The 17,269-nt window shown below is 42.2% G+C and overlaps 1 long non-coding RNA gene across 2 annotated transcripts in view; it reads right to left on the reverse strand.

Moving 5' to 3' along the window:
- Window positions 1-4,540: 4,540 nt before the first annotated feature.
- LOC144771967 (uncharacterized) overlaps window positions 4,541-17,269 on the reverse strand; it is a 244,850-nt gene continuing 232,121 nt past the window's right edge. For both annotated transcript variants that reach the window (XR_013599567.1, XR_013599568.1), the window contains 2 exons: window positions 11,602-11,718; window positions 4,541-4,706 (listed from right to left, as the gene is read on the reverse strand). This is a non-coding gene — a long non-coding RNA (uncharacterized LOC144771967). The remainder of the gene's footprint in view (window positions 4,707-11,601; window positions 11,719-17,269) is intronic.

The raw sequence follows: 17,269 nt of genomic DNA on the forward strand, positions 1-17,269 counted from the left end.
TCAAATTAAGTTGAGAGTGGTGTAGCATTTTTTTCTTTTGTTCTACATTTAAAATAAGTACATACAATTAATTTACAATAATATTTAATATTAAAAAATATATATTTACATAAAATGTTTTCACTTTTTTTTTGGTTAAAAGTTAGCTATTTCTTTTCCCCATACGTTAAAATTAGACTCTGCAGTTGTGGGGAAGATCTTCCTACGTTTTTTTTGACTGTGTTAACTCTTAAATTTGTCCTCACCCCATTTTTCAGGGGGTGGCAATATGTAAGCCAAAAGTAGTAAAGTTGCTCAAAAGCGTAAGAGTAAACTTACCTGTGTAAATTGCCTTTTGTCTTTTCCTCCATATTCCGCCTGGCTGTTGTCCTGGTTTATTTCTCTGATTTGTCAGCCACTCGCTTTCCACACTGATGCGGCTTGGTGACGGTATATAGCCTGACATGCTCTCCAACAGGTGTTGCTGCTCAAGTACTTTTATTTCCCAGTAATGCGTGGTGAGAAGGCTTGTTGTTAACCGCAGAGTGTGATCGATGTCATGTCTGAGATGCAAGTACATGTGCTCAGGCTCTGAACAAGTAGAGCCCATGGTTCCCTTCTGCACACACCTGAAGGCACAGGCAACTTTACCAACAAGAGACATGTCCTTTTCTCATTAGACTATCTTTTCCTTCGTTACATGGAAAATGTGCATTTCTCAAAACTGTCAGCAGAGCGACTCATCTTACAAGGTTCAGCAGGGGGGTTCAACAACACAGACTCTCCCAGGCCATGATGTACTGTGAATCCATGAACTAATTTACCACCTCCTGGGCCTTTGTGCTAGGCTGCTGGCCAACTCGTTGCAAATGTGTAGCAGCAACCACCACACGTTCAGAAACAGTAATTTAGGAGTTTATTTAGACAACTTCACGAGTGGGGCCCCTATGGCAGAATCCACACTTCACAGAAAAGCTGCATAGTTCACAAACTCAGTATCATTCCATGCTACAGCACTGCCTGCACAGGGCGTTCAGAAACAGTGTGACAGCACTAGTACAACCAGTCTACGAACATTATAAATAGTGAGTGTTACATCAGAAGAACATCAGCCATTCAACATGTAGGAACAATGTTTCAGTCTCCGTTTTGGAGGATTCACTTACCACTTTGAAAATGTGCCTGTTTATTGCATTTTGGGTGTAATTCATAAATTGAGGTATGAATCTTTTCAGTTTTTGCAAGGTTGTGTTTATGCTACAACTGTTTCGACTTAAACAAATGAAAAAGAACAATGTTTCAATTGAAAACCACTTAGCTGATTTGTGAAGAAGTAATGTGGCAGTTTTGTGCTAGCTAGATGTGACTCAGAGGTTATGATGGCAACTGGTGGGAAAGAAAGTAAACAGGGCTTTGCAAGTCTTGTTTACTTTCTGTTATTTCGTCTCCTTGACTTACATCAGCTACTTAGCAGAAAATAGGAGGGTGTTGAGTGAAAGAGTGGACAAAATGATGTATGTGATGTCAATTAGGGTCAAACAGTGTGTGATGTCACTCTTGAGTCCCCTGACATTTTGTTGGAACGACGTCCAGATTTTTAAGACAGACACTTCTGCATGCTGCAACTTAATTCCTGTGTTTTTAGTATTCAATATGTGTGTAGGTGGCCAGAACCTTCCGCCTAGGTCAGCCCTTGTCTTTAATGGGTTTGGTAAAAAATCTCCATATTCAGAATGTATGTCCAATTGCTTAAATCAAAATTCCTGTAAACAAATGACCGCACAATTACTTCTGGCTTTTTTAATGATCATCACCAACCTTTGCTCAAAGGCCTGCAATATTACACGAATCAGCCTTTAGCGAGCTTTAATCTATGAGCACCAGTAAGATACTGATAAAGCATTTGATGTATAAGGAGGCAAGTTTGAAGAACAAATCTGCACAAATACAGTTACACAGCTCCCCAAATAGGATAAATTGAACTTGCCTACATTATTCATGCATCGCCCCCTTCAGAATAATTTCCTTCCTGTTGAGTCACAGTCATAAGCAAACTTCTCATCCTAAGACTCACCAGGCTGAAGCTGTCGATTGGGCATTTATCTTAATTCAATGCATGTACCAGAGACCCTGCCGGACTGACCGTAGCGGGCACTGGGCATTTCCCTGATGGACCGCCAGGGCGGGGGCCGGTTTTAGACCGGGGGGGGGGGGCATTTTTGTTACTTTGGGCCAGTTTTGCAGCTTAGCTGGTATATCGGGCCCCAGCAACAAAAGCAGCACAAAGCTTTCCGATACGCTAGCAACTCCCCCCTCGGGCCGGCAGAGCTCTTTGCCAGGGCCAGTTTCAGTTCCTAGTCCAGCCCTATCCTTCACGTCTCCTCTTTCAGTGCTTTTTAGTTTGACACAACTTCCATATGGGAAAATGTGAGTAGAGCGTATCTCTTGTTATCATATTAAAATAACTCACAGGGTCTTCTGTCCAGGACACCACAACAAGCTCCATTGATCGAATGCTTTAAAGATTTGTAATTAAGTGGCACAAGTGCAGCACATTAGCCCATTTCTAAAAGTACACATCCAAGCTTACATTTATTAATAAATACATAGTTTTCAAAACCAGAAGAAGGTTTTTGCCTGAGAGGACACAAAAAGCCAGATCAATTGGCTTAGTGGAATAGTGATGCTTTAAGAGCCTCAATCTTCCTATCCTCCAAGTTGAGCAAGCCCAAGGTTTCGGAGACTTTTGATCCATCCTTAATAATTTTTCACTAGCTTGTCGAATTTATTGTGTTTCTCTAAATCAGTTACACTAGTATGTATTTTCCTGTGTTTGACACCAGACTCTGACAACTTTCTCTAGACTTCATTCTGCCATGGAATACCCATAGTGATTCCTATATGTTGTATACAGTGCTTTCCTGTTCTTAAGGTCCCGTTCCCTCCCCCTTCTTTGTTGGGCAAAGTATGGTCTTTGAGAGAAATCACAACTAATGACAGCCTTTGCTTTAGGAAGTTTATACACCCTAAAAAGAATCCCAGGAGAAAGATACTGCCTGACTACCGCTGAAACCTCCTATTTCAACTGGTTAGATTTCTGGAATTTGCTGTAATACCTGGGATCAATCACTAAACACAAAACTGAAGTATATGACTTGACTTTAGAATCATCTAGATTTCTTTTTCACTCCAGCAACATTGATGGAAAAAAAACTCTGACCTGACGCTGAAGGTGGGTGAGACTTGACCACCCACTTCATAAAGAGTGGAAATCTCATGATAATTAGTTCCACATTTTTCAGTATTAAGATGTTGGATATTCCTTGCTAAAACCATGTTGAAATTATTTTTACTGATATCACTTTTCAACCTAAATTTTCAACCACCAAAGTCAATGGCTGACCTTGGATTTGCACTCCTTGATTTGATTTCCGTTTTGTTGGAATGCAGGCAGACAGTGACCCATCTTGGTCTGCCTAAATACCTAATTACTCGTCCAGAGTTTTCAGAACATCTCACATATTTAAACCTCCACTTATCCTGATGGAAATGTTTCCAGTTGCAGCCGGCATGACTCACGGGTGGGGGTGCGTGGGTCACACAGGGAGGGGGTCGCACGGAAGGGGTGGGGGGTGTTAATTTTAAATACAATACATTTTTAATTTAAAAAAAAACCTTACCTTTGGCAGTCCGGTCCCGCGTCGTCCTCGCATGCAGCCTCCCTCCCCTCCCCTAAACCAATCATAATGCTGCAATGGCAGCATTGTGATTGGCTGGGACACTGACGCACAGACGTCTATGGGGAGGCTGTTTTCTCCATGCAGGCTGAATGTAGCCTACATGGAGAAAACGGGAAAGTGTGCATGACTGGTTTGGTTGGCCCTGGGGCTGACCAACAGCCAGCACCCACAACATGGGGCTAGCCACTCCTCCCCGGCCCGCCCATGCTCCCGCACCCAACCAAACCCTTCTTCTGCTTCCTCGCAGTGCGAGAAGCAAAAACATAAAATGGTATTTATACTATTTTATTTTTCTGCTTCCCATACTGCAAGAAAACAGTGGGGCGACGCTCCTCCGGCCACATGGAGGAGCTGCCCCTGAATGTATCTCTTATCATCTTGCCGAGCTACGCTGGCTTCCGTCTCAAGAAAGGCATTTGCTCAAAAAGTCTTTGTACTTGCCAGAGATCCATCCATGTTATTATTCCCTGGTTTGCACAATGTTGCTTCCATAGGTACTCTCTGTGCAGTTAGCTGTGCTCTTGTCCCACCTTCTGCTAATAAGTAAAGTCCACTCTGTAAATCCAATATGCCTTTTTTTATTTTATCCAATAAATAAAATATTCAAAAATAGACTAAGCGGTTCAAATGGTGGGCTTTTTTACATTATGGTGGTTTAGAAGTGATTAACACACTTATGCTAAAATGTCCATAATTTTCCTAGTTCTACAGTTGTATGCATTCAGAGAATAGCAATTCTACAATTACCTTGGGAGAGAATCTTGATTTCATTAAAGACAACGGAGGCTAACATTATGCAATAACCTTTTATTGCTGCCCCAACATGGAGAACTTTAAGGAATATTCAATAAATCATAAGTAAAACATTCCAACATAGAATGTCGCAACATCATATAGCTCCATGACAACTGTGACTGTTCCTCTTCAAGCTGCACTGAAAACCACGTCATAATACATTTTCGTCCGGAACTTATTGCAGAGAGTTATCTGAAATAAAATGGATACCAAGTGATACCGAATGGAAATAAAATTTCATGTTGCAAATCTAGTCATAACAGAAATAGAAAACTGTTAAAACACTACAAGTTGTAAACAATATCGTTAATCTATTAACGTTTAAGTTCAATAATACTGTAATAAATATTTGTAAACATCCAAGCATAGAAATGTTCAGAACTTATTCAAATAGAAAAATAGGTCATGGTGCGAAGGATAATGTTAGCCACTGTTGTCTTTAATGAAATCAAGGTTCTCTCCTCAAGGTAATTGGAGAATCGCCATTTCATTATTAAACTGGAGGCTACCATTATGCATATTAAACCTTTTCAGTGCCACATTGCTCACGTGTTCTACTGGTCTAAGGTAAAAATTAGCAAAAGTGCTAGCATTTGACCAGTCTGCTGCTTTAATTATTTCTGCGAGTGTACCTACTGCCCAAAAGACCTTACTGGCCATTGCCACTCTTGATGAGTGGGCTCTGAATCTACTTAAGTCTATTCCTGCCCGGACATCACTGTCCTTACCCATCTAGAAATTGTAGCTTATGTTACTGCCCTGAATGGTTTAACGTATGAAATTAGTAATTGTTCTTCGTCATCTGGTCTGAATTCTAACATCGTTTGTTCATAAACTTTCATACAACTTATCACACATAACTTTTGACAGCCCTCAAAGGTTGGGCAAAATATGTTTTCTGACATTGTGTTTGTTCTTTTCCATATCTCAAAATGAAACCCATCTGGAGTTTAGAACCTATTACAAGGTTCTAGGGCTTTACTTCTGACACCCTTCTAAATGAATTTAAGCATAGTAAAGTTGCCTGTTTGAATGATATTTGTCATCTAGAGAGAAAGCGATTATCCGGACAAGATACAAATAGATCATATATTAAGTTAAATTCTAAATAAATTTAAATACGGTATTAGTGAAGCAGCAACTACTCACTCCTATGAGTCTCAAGGCGCTTGGGCCCTTTGGGGAGATCAAGTGAGCTATTGCCCAGAGTCACATGGTGCTGAGCTGAGCTGCTGCCTTCAATTGAACCGTGAGGCCTGCACTCCGAAGTCAGCTGCCCTGCCCGCTGCGCCACACCTATGTGTAAGGAAAGTTTCTCTCTGGACCATTTTCCCCTGTCTCTATCCCTCACAGTTTTGTACCCCAGACCAGGTTGCTAGCCTCTGATTCCATGGTAAACTCTGGTTTATTTAAAAAAATTGCTTTCCCATTCAAGCTGTCTAGATTGCTCTGCTGCCACTGGAGGTCCTCTTGAGCCTCCTGGGATAATGGGACTGAATCTGAATACCAAAGACTCTTCCTTAGACCCAAGATCTATAGTCTCTGAACAGTCCTGTAGTGTAGGGGCCCCGGGGAGGTGGCATGTATTGAGGAGGTCAGTAATCTGACTACTCTCGATCAAATGTTTGAAACTCACCACACCTTTCAAAAGAACATAAGCAACTTCTTTCTTTATTTTGCTAGCTTCTTCTGAGGTAGAAACTGAGACTTGATGGTATCTACCTAAAAAAACAAGAATTCCAAATTTGGCGTTGGGACTAGGATAGATTTTTCTATATTGATAATGAAGCCGAACTCCTCTAAGAGTGTCATTGACTATTTCATATGTATCAGTAATTCTTCTCGATGTTTAAACATTACCAGTATGTCTATAGTATATTTTTTAGTCTTACTCCCCTTCTTCTCAGGGAGGCCATACTGGTCGTAGAACCTTGGTAGAACACCAGAGAGCTTAGGAAAGACCAAAAGAAAGACAACAGAATTGTAATAGGGTACCCTTTCAACTGTAACATAAAAACTTTTGACTGTGTGGGTCCATCGATATCGTGAAGTAAGCATCTTTGAGATCTAACTTCACAAGCCAGTCTCCCTCTTGTGAGGTGGATTGCTTCCATCTTGCCGTGTCTGTGAACCAAAGATTTGTGCAAATCTTTCAAATTTATGACTGGTTGCCAGCCCTTGTCTTTCTTTTTCACTAGAAAACCTGCATTTACAAAACCTCCCTTTGAATTGGTCATTTTGTGGATTGCTCCTTTGAGCAACATTTATGTTACCTTTGAATCTATTAGCGTAGAATGCTCCTGGTCTATGAAAAAGTTCTCTTGGTTTCTTTGGTTGGTAAGGCGTTTTATAAAAGTCTATTTTAAACCCCTGCATGGTTTGTAAGACCCATGAATCTTTTGTTATGTTTGACCATGCCTCTACGAAATAATGTACTATTTCCCCTACCTTTGTGTGTGAAGAACCAATCTGAGAACAATCTTTGTCACCAGATCCCTAGTATCTGCCCTTGTTGTTGAGTGAGCAGGGATTTCGGCCTCTTTGTGGGCAGAAGTTGTTGCTTCCACAGTAGCCTCTTCCATAACCCCATTGGTTGTTGCTTCAGTAGAAATGGGACCTTTGTTGACCATGGCTGACAGCCAGTCCCCTCCTGTTGAGCCTGCCGAAAACTCTATTGTTAAACATGCGTCGCATGTTGCTCTGAGCTTTGCTAAAAGCGGAGAATGTAGAGACATACTTCCCTGGGCAAAAGATAATATTTTCTCCCAAAAAAAGGCTGTTAGTGTCTGATCCAGCACGACACCTAATCAGGGATCAATACTCAATAACATCACATATACATGGCCCATACACATTCACCCAAATTCCTGATGTGCTGGGGGTCAAGTTTTAATGACGTGATCAATTGTTTTCTCCTACAGGTTCATATCTGAAATTTCTAAATACATAACTGAACCTGCATGGCAACTCTCTATCCTCTGGTCGATGTAAATGTGTAAATGTAAATGTGTTTCGATTTATATAGCGCACTAATCACCCAGGGGTCTCAAGGCGCTTGCTTAGGGAACCCGTCCTGGTATTCCCCTGTGAGATACCCCGGCAGGGTATTCACAAGGTGAAAGCCAGGCATCCCGCCGCGAGGGGCCGTAGTGGAGATTAAGCAAGCTATTGCCCAGAGTCGCAGAGTGTGACCCCGTGAGTCGAGTAGGCACCGGAGCGAGAATTGTCGAGTCTGTGGAATTTTTATGCCCAAGACCCGCCGAGGCGGGGAATCGAACCCTGGTCCACGGCTGATCTCAGCTTCCGGGTCTGCCGCCTCTAACCACTGAGCCACGCTTCTCCACATTGACCATTAGTTTAGAAGTTGATGGTAATAATAGTACTATCTACCTATCTAGTTAGCTAAATAATCACAGACTCTCAGTAAGATTAATAAAGTTTATCGCAAAATAATGTGAGGGAAAAAATGCTCATTGCATACAATTTACAAGGCAAACAGAAAAATTCAGGGAAGAGAAAAACAAGAACAAAAAAATGAAAACAGTGAATACTCATAAAATGAACGAAATGCATGTGAAGGAGTGGATAGATGGAGAAATACGTTTCAGAGACAAAAATACATTTGTAAATGATTATGCAAATGTAGGAAAACATGAAACTATACTAGCTCAAAGATCACTTAGAAATACTACCACCTTGGCCAAGGCAGTAGCGGGGGGTTCCCGTGATAGAGCCAGGGAACAAAGACGGGACAGGATCAGTTAGACCTCGCTACAAACTGATGGACTGCGATGAATCACCCCTCTATCTCTCGAATACGCTCTCTCTCTTTCTCTCTCTCTCTCACCTGCAGCAGCTGCCAACCACACCCCCAGGTTACCCCAGTTATACACTAAAACCTACATGTCCAACCCACAATAGTTGAAACAATTTTCGGGAACTCAGTCTCTCATTGGATGGTTTGGAGGGTGGTCAATCATACCACCATGATCACATTTATAATTCTACAGTCTTTTTTGTTTTTACATCATTCTCATTACGTGATCCTCAACTTGTATATACTCGTTTATTCATTCATGATACATGTAACAAATGTAATCTTTCTCATGAGTCTTTTTTGCTGTGTCCGCGGAAGAAGTATATACAGTGACTTCGGGTCCCACGGCCAGTCTTGTCTCTTGGCAGGCAAACAATGTTTATTTCGTAGTTGATCAACCTTGGCCTTTCGCACTCTTCTGCAGCGCTCAGCTTTTCTGTCTATTTGTTGGGTTATTCATGCTTTTCTCCAGCCCCCATCTGTCATGTCAGTTTTAGGAAATGTAGGCCCATTCAGCTCACAATGATGAATAAAACATAGGTATGTATTAATGACATGAAATGCACTTTTCACTGTTTACCACCCACCTTTTCACTATCCCATGTTAATATTTTTCTTAACAAAAACAGCATTATTTATTATTATTTTTAAATCAAGTTGCAAGATGCAAAATGCGGTCCATTTCTATCATGCATTAGTTCACATTGCACGCATGCGCAAATTGGTTTCCCATGTATTTATCTAATTCATACATTAGTTTCCACTGCACACTGTTAGGAAATATTACGGGGGTTTCAATTCAAGCCGAGTTTCTTTTTCGCGAAACCCTGCTGCATCGTGTCTCCTTAGGAATCCTTGATGGCTGGGTCACCAAATTTGGGGGTTTATTCTCATCAGAAGAGCTCTTTGCCTTTCTGAGATTAACCCAGCATTGGCATTCCCTGGTAAACATAGAGCTCATTGGCTCCATCCTCAGAGCAGTTCAACATCCACTGGTATTTCTTTATATGAAGCTTCCTCGGCCAACTCCAATATTTTGGCAAGTGGGCCTAAAATATCAAGTACTTTATCTTCACACTGTTTAGGACAGTGTTCAAGAACCTTTCTAGGGTTCCTTCCTGTTTTGACTAAGAAGGTCATCAGCTAAGTTTGGAGTAATTCGAGCCTTGTTATCTTGAAATGGTCTTGGGCATTCTGCCCACGTTAGATTACATGTTTCTTTGTCATGTGGATTACGGATCCAGTGCTTATTAAAGGTTGTGATGTGGTCCATAGGCCACCATTTGGACCCTCTAGGATGTGTGATATGAGTGGGGTTAAACATTTCAACACCAGAAGGGTCTCTTATGGCCTTTGAGGTGGACGTTTGTTGTAGGTCGTCATCCAGGAAATCATTATCAAACAATATCCAATGGGTCAAATATATATTCACCAACCTCTTCTGCCCGTTCACCTGTATACATGTCAAAGGGGTATTCCTCATCAGTTACGAGACTGCATTCTCTTGTGCCATGAAGGCTACGTGTTCCTTTTGTGCCCAATGGCTACCCATTCTCTTTTCACCAAGAAGGCTGCTCTTCCTTATTGTGTTGCTATGGACAACCTGGTCACCTGTAGCACTCTGGCTACCCAATGAATGATCTAGAACACTTGCAGTGGTCAGGCTGCCAACAGTGTTTGCCCCATATGAGAGGTATTTGGATTTGTTGTGGCCTTATCTTGCCTTTTAGGCAGAGGTGCATTATCCTGAGGAGATACCAGGGGGTCTTCTTCCGTTATGTTGTCCCTTGGTCGTTTACCAAGTACAACCTCTACCGCCTCCTTTATGGTAGACTTAAATTCCCTTACAATTTATTTTTTAAAACATATCTGGATTAAGGGGTGTATTCATTGTGTCTTGTATGTCACTTTCTGACATCCGTACCTGGTTAGGGTACCAGCACAGACTTAAAATATATTAATATATAAATATTTCTCCCTTATTGTTAAAAACCTTAGTAGGTAAATAAGGATGTGATTTTCCAAAATGCTTTTCCCTTTTTGACCTCTTATTATTATTTATTTTATTTATTTATTTATTCGAAGAAAGCTTATGACTTTAGCCCATAATCGGTAATTATTTAAAATGTATGTGCAGCTGACGAGCTGGTTGCTGAGTGCTGGTTCGTCCTACCCATTGCCAAGCAACAATCTATGTTTGAGGACAACTGTTCCAACCCTGTTGCCCTACTTTTGTTTCATATGCTGCTTATTTGGGACGTTTTGTCCCTATTTGAGTACTTTTCCCTTCTGCTGCCTCGAATGTGAGGTCAGCGGGAGGGCACTTCCATACACGGCTTGCTGTGCTCCATCTTAGAGGCCCTCCGGCATGTAATCACTGGTTTGGTCTTGCGCAGAATGTGTCTCTCCGAGGCCCGCCGGAACCTAATAGCTTTTCGGGTGTCGGTCGAGTATTTAGGCAGACACTTTTGGGAGGGTGGGGTTATGTTTTATCGAGTGAGACGCGGCTTGCTGCAGTGTCAATGCGAGCTCCTGAAGCGAAGCTCAAATTTGATATTAGATGGAAAATAAAAAAGCTCAAAGGCATTAGTATCCAACCATAAATTGGAAGGGAAATACACCGCATGCTCAAAACTTACCTCGTAAGTATCTTCCAGTTAAATTAAATATATTAAGGCATTGTTATATTTAGAGAGAAAAGAAACGGTACTTAGCTGTTTGAGGAGCAGCGAATAAAAGAGGAAGAGCAACAGTTGTCACGGAGCTATATGATGTTGTGACATTCTATGTTGGAATGTTTTACTTATGATGTATTGGATATTCTTTAAAGTGCTGCATGTTGGGGTACCAATTAAAGGTTATTAAATAATGGTAGCCTCTGGTCTTTTAATGAAATCAGACCTTTCAGCTCACACGGTGCCACAGTTTGACACAAGATAGTTGAAAAGCACTATAAATAGTGATTTTCAGTTCGTTTTTGTTGTAAGTAATCTCTGACCAGTTGTTGTAGTATAAGAGATTTATTGCAGAGCACAGCAGTATGAGAACTCAACGCCTGCTGACCAGTACTCAACTGACACAGCAGAACCTGAGTCTTACAACCCAACATAATCATTCTAGAATACAAGAAAGTCATAGAGAGGGAAGAAGATCATAGAGACAAGAGAAAAGTAATACAATAAGTTTACAACACATCTCCCTTCTTACAAAACAGAGAAATAACATTAGTTGCCAATGTAATCATTTAAATAAACAGGTAATTTACGGTACCTTGGAATCTTGGGGCTGGGAAGAGAGAAAGGTACTTGAGGAGAAGAAGAATCAGTGATGGTGCTTCGAAGACTAGGAAAACCAGAATCCGAGACATCACTACCACCAACAGAAATCCTGTCAGAAGGAGAAGAGAATGAACACATTCTTCTTGAGGAGAAGTCAACATGTAACCACTACCCCTGTCTTCATGAAAATCACCAATGGAATCATCTTGAATGATGTGAGAAGACAGAGGAACATCTTTCTGGTACAAAGCAACCCTCCTCAAATTCCATTTTTCCCCATTTGCAAGAACAACATAATGTGGAAATACATACTTGACACGGAAAGGACCCCTAAATTTCGTTAGACCACTAGAAACCCCTCCCGGTTTGACTTTTACAAGATCCCCTTTTGAAATATAGTTCCTCACAATTGTAGACTGCATCTCCTGAGTCTTACCAAATACATTTTTAATCCAAGAAGGAACCAATTTTGTCCCAGGAACCCTGCCTCGCATAAGTTCAAACGGAGACTTGGTCATACCCCCATGGACTGTGGTACAGTACGCACACAGCATTTCTTGCACAAGTTCCAAAACATTCCCCTTTCCAGATAAGGCAAGTTGTATAGTGCCCTTGACCAATCTATTAATCCTCTCACAAAGGCCATTGCCTTGTAGATTATACAGAGAAGTCCTGTGATGGGACACACCACAGTGAGACATGAAAGACCGCATATTGTGCGAGGTCAATTGTGTCCCATTGTCGGTGACAATAACACTGGGGAAACCTTCCACTTGAAAGATAGACTTCAAAAACTTAATTGTGGCCTCTGTGGTGATATCCTTGACAAACTCAACCACAACCCATTTGGTGTAAGCATCAACACAAACAATTGCAGAACGTTGATTTGATGAAGCAAAGCTTCGCATATTTTGCGGCTTGCCGAAGTCAAGAACCTCGTTTATGTGTAATACGGTAACAAGTGTATGTTTTACTAACATTTATGTTTAGTTTGGATAAGGATCGTGAAGCTTGCACATGTGTTTTACTAAAATAATTTACTCGAGTCACCTAAAATGGCCGCTGCTTGTATTTTAGTTACTGCGCATGCGTCAGCCACACTCACGTGTCCTGACGCGTCTGCAGAAGTGGAGGGAAATTTATGCGCATGCGTAATTCATAGCTGTGCTTATCATGTGGTACTGCTCGTGCCACTGCTCTTGTACCCGTATCAATGTAGCTAACATTTAAACGCATAAGTTTATTTCTTGATGATGAGTTAAAAGTACAAACCCTGTGATGTGTTTTCATAATGACATTATTATGTATTAATTTGTTTTCGCTTACTTTTCATGTACCGCGGGGAATGGGGTTCTGTATGTACCGAGAACCATCTTGGAGGTCCCTTCTGCGCCTGCGCGACTTGCCGAGGCACAGCAGACCTTGACTGATGGAACACAGCCAGTTGGCAGTGACGAGCAAGATGCTCCTGAGAAACGACCTGAAAACTCGGCTGAACCAATCACATGTTCTCGCAGTGCAACATTGTTAAAATTGCCATTGTATTTCTGCACAACTTCTCATGGGAACCCCAATCTAGTTAGGCGGTACCCTACTATGCAAATGTAGGCTTGAATTACTATGTTGTGATTGGTGTGCTACCCAAATCCTACCTTAGGACCAATCCAAATTGAGGGATTTTGACACTTTGCAACATTGGGGGGTGGTACACTGTCCCCAAACTGTATATCTACCCTGGGTTTACCTAGTGAACCGTCCGACTTGTCTGGTTTAGCTGACCTGTCACTGACCCATCGTACTCAATAGGTGACTGAAGATACAGAGAGCTGCGGAGCACTCTGTCCGAATTTGACCATAGTCTAAGGTTCTACTGAACCTTAAAGTGCTGGCGAAGCACTTAACTGGGAGTTCGCTGACCCAATCGGGGTCTTGATCGATAGCTGCAGAACGGGTGGAGCGCAGGCGTTGCTTCCGAACTGTGGGTTCCGGTCCTGTCCTGAGCGGTCCTGTCCTGAGGGTTTGCTGTCCTGTCCTGAGGTCCTGTCCTGATTCCTAATCTGAGGGTATCCTGTCCTATCCGGGGTGTCCATTCTGCATCTGCTGTCCTTTGAGGGGTATCCTTCCTTGAGGGTTTCCTGTCCTTAACTGACCCGTGGCCAGGGTTTGGTTATCACACCTTTCTAGGTAAATATTGCTCCGAACCTCTTAAATCTTGCACCTTCTGAATTTCTAACTTTGGCTTTAATAAAGTTCATCATTGCATATGATATATTTTTCCATGTCTTTCCGCAACTATTGAAAGTCAATTGCATTTTTCCATAAGTTTGTTCCTATGTCTTCTCACTTGTTAGAAATTATATTTTGCATTGCAGTTTGTCATTTTCTGATATGGTCTAGAACTTCATTGCCTAGATTGTTCAAAGGCCCATTCACCTTAAGTGAAGCGTGTTACTCTTTATAGGCCCTCCTATAGTTATCCATGCATAAAAACTGTCCATGCTTAAATATTATTGAATAGCATAGTATCTTCTCGTTACATTTTATCAGTACTTCAATGATTACTCTGTCATTATTTCTTTATAGCTATATAATTTACGTTATCTTGGTTATTGATTGCCTTATTTTACTGTACCTCATGCAAGAAAATAATGAACTTTAGATAAACATTTTAAAACTTCCAGTTGTCCGTGGTCATTTCAACAGTATTTTGAAGGCTATTGGTTGGGTTTGTATTTTGCTGCCTTTCCTTTACAGCTAGCTCCCTGATTCATTGTGGTCATTAGGTACCCGCATCGGTGGATGGTAAGTCGGGTGCACTGAAAAATAATAATAGGGAACACACACACAAATTGGTAGAGCTCGTGAAGTCACCTGATCGATGTATATGGTGATTTGAAAGTATATGGGCCCGGAAGCCGGAAACGGCGAAAACTATTGGTCGGGTGGCCTCGCGCGCTTTATCAGTTTTTCTGGTAGCTAGAGGATGGTTAGGGACTAGTTGAGAGTAAAGCAGGGATTAGTTGAACTAGTTGAGTCGGAAGCTGCTAGTATATTGATGCTGCTAGAAGAGCGGCTGTTCTAAGAGACCTGATCATTCTCTTGTGAATACGCTGCTGAAACTCATGAATTTTTGTATTGTTATTATTCTTGTTCTTATATTGTTATATGTACTAATCCATGCATTTGTAAACCGTATTGTTTCTTGTTGTCCGAACTCCCCGGGGAATTGAAAGGGCAAGTGGTGAATAGAATCCATTGTCCTGAGGTCACAGGCTCGAGGAAAGTTAGGTGCAGGTTAGGATAACCGGGAAGCACTAACTAGGGTTTTCTGAATACATGTGTGAATAAATGACAGTAACGGGGTTCATTGGCAAAATTCCCATAGTGGCGTAACCTAGTAAGGGTCACATCGGAAGAGTAGCAGGTTCCTCGGAGCTAGCGTGAAAGCAGAGGGGTCCGCTGAGAAACCTTAAACTCGGAATATATCCCGGAAAGAAGTGGATGAGTTTAGGGGAATAACAGGTTCACCGATGCTAGAGTGAAGGGTAGGCGGAAGAGATCTGCCCGCAGCGAGTGAAAAGTAAATGGAAGTAGTTTACTTGCAGTAAAACAATTCTTTCTCTGTCTAGACACTTGAGCACTGTGGCGAATGTGTATTTGTTGTAAAATAACCAAGCGCTGAGCACTTTGAAAGAAAGAAAGTTTCCGTTACCTTGTGAAGGGAGGGAGTCAGTCGCGAAGCGCCTCTGACGTCACTCTGTGCCGCGCTGGGATTGGTAGAAGCAGCGGGCGGGTAGCGAAGCTGGTATTGTAAAGGAGGGGTGAGAGCCAGAGCGTGGGAACTGTCTCACGAAGGGGCCGCGCACCCATTGGCGGAGATTATTCAGAGTCGCGCACCCATTGGTCGCACGGATTTCTGAAGCGCGTTCTGATTGGAGGTAGTTTGTAAACAAAGTTTAGCGTAGAAGTCGTATGTGGCACTCGCAGACTACAGGAACTCGACCTGATCCAAGGCACCTAGGGTTTGAAAGGGATCAGTGGAAGACTAATAGATACGATATTATGTACGGAACCAAGAGAAAATTGTCCCTTGCAAGTAAGGTGAAAAATTATTTCAAAACGGACAAACCGATTAAATCTAGAGAAGGTGTTCTTGTCCCACCACCTAATACTCCTGCCTCATTCATGATGTTTGACCGAGGGTACAATACTTGTGTGTGGTTGGAGAATTGGGTGAAGTACACAAAAGATGACGGAGTATTGGCTTTTCCGTTAGATGGTACTTTCAATGGTAGGATCCTATTTAATTTAAGGACTCGGATGAATGAACTCCATCCCAGACCGAGACTAACGCAGTATGAGGCATTAGAGGAATGGGAGATTGAGGCTTTTGAAAGAGAAAGACCCCGAATGGACAAGGGTTTGACCAAGTGGTACCCCAGACTGAAACAGGAGTCCAGGGATAAAAGGATGAAACAGTGGAGGCAGAGCATGATTGTTGAGGGTCTGTTTCCCATGATGCTGGCATGTCATAACCCTGCAGCGGGTGAGAAAAGTACTGAAAAGTGTAAACATTGGGGGGCCCCGGGGGAATCAGATGATGAACTGATAGATGACATCTGTACCAGAAGTCCGCCACCTTATAACGAGGGAACCCGACCTTCCAGTGTAGGAGATGCTCCCCGACGCCACTTCCTCAAGGAAGAAGACAGATTCCTAGGACTGGGAGGGGGTGGTCAAGTATTGCCCTATTCTGAGAAACCCGAACCGGCGGAAACAAGGGATATATATCCCAAAGTGCCCGCAAGCCAGGAAGAAAAATATTCACGTACGAAAGTTTTGTTTCCCAGACCCTTGTATGAAAGCGAAGAGAAACCATCGAATTCAGGACTGCCTTTTGTTCAACCTCCATATGGGGAAGAACGCAGGTCCTTTAACACTGGAACTTTATTTCCGAAACCAAATTATGGTGGGGGACCAAGTGAAACGCATCCTACTGCCCCGAGTTTTACTCCTCCTTTGACCCCACAGATATTACATGACACGACTTTAAGAAGGATACTAGTGGAAAAGGAGCAAGAGGCTCTAGCTAGACAAAGGACAGAAATAATTCAGAAAATCTCCCAGTTAAATACCAGTCCTGAGGCATTGACTATTCCAGTAACTATTGGACCAGTGGTCCCGTTATACGGAAATGGTCAGGGAAATCCGATTACTCCAGTTATGACCCCAGTCATGGCACCCCCGAGACAGGAACCGATAATCATAGATGATCAGTCCAGTGAGTGCGAGTCTGAAGTTGCGTTCTTGGACTTGCCAAACAAACCGACCGGAAAGGGAATGCAGCAGAGGCATAACCCTTTTAATGCGAAAGAGATTAAATTAGAATCCGCAACAGGCACTAGGAATGTCTCTCTGGTAACTCCAGATGAAATTGAGAGTTGGAGTCGTGAATTAGAGAAACAGACTCCGCAAACGAAACCTTTAGACCTCTACAAGCTGAGGGTAGAAATAGAAGAATTAATGGCAGGAAATGTGGGGTTGGATCGATTAAATACCTACTCTGAAGAAGAATTGTCGTTTATATGTAAAAGCTTTACAAGGAACACCAGAGTGCTCCACGAAAAACTGACCGAAACAGCAGTTAGTATGGGGGTAGA

This window comes from Lissotriton helveticus, chromosome 8, assembly GCF_964261635.1.
Source record: "Lissotriton helveticus chromosome 8, aLisHel1.1, whole genome shotgun sequence".
Taxonomy (NCBI): Eukaryota; Metazoa; Chordata; class Amphibia; order Caudata; family Salamandridae; genus Lissotriton; species Lissotriton helveticus.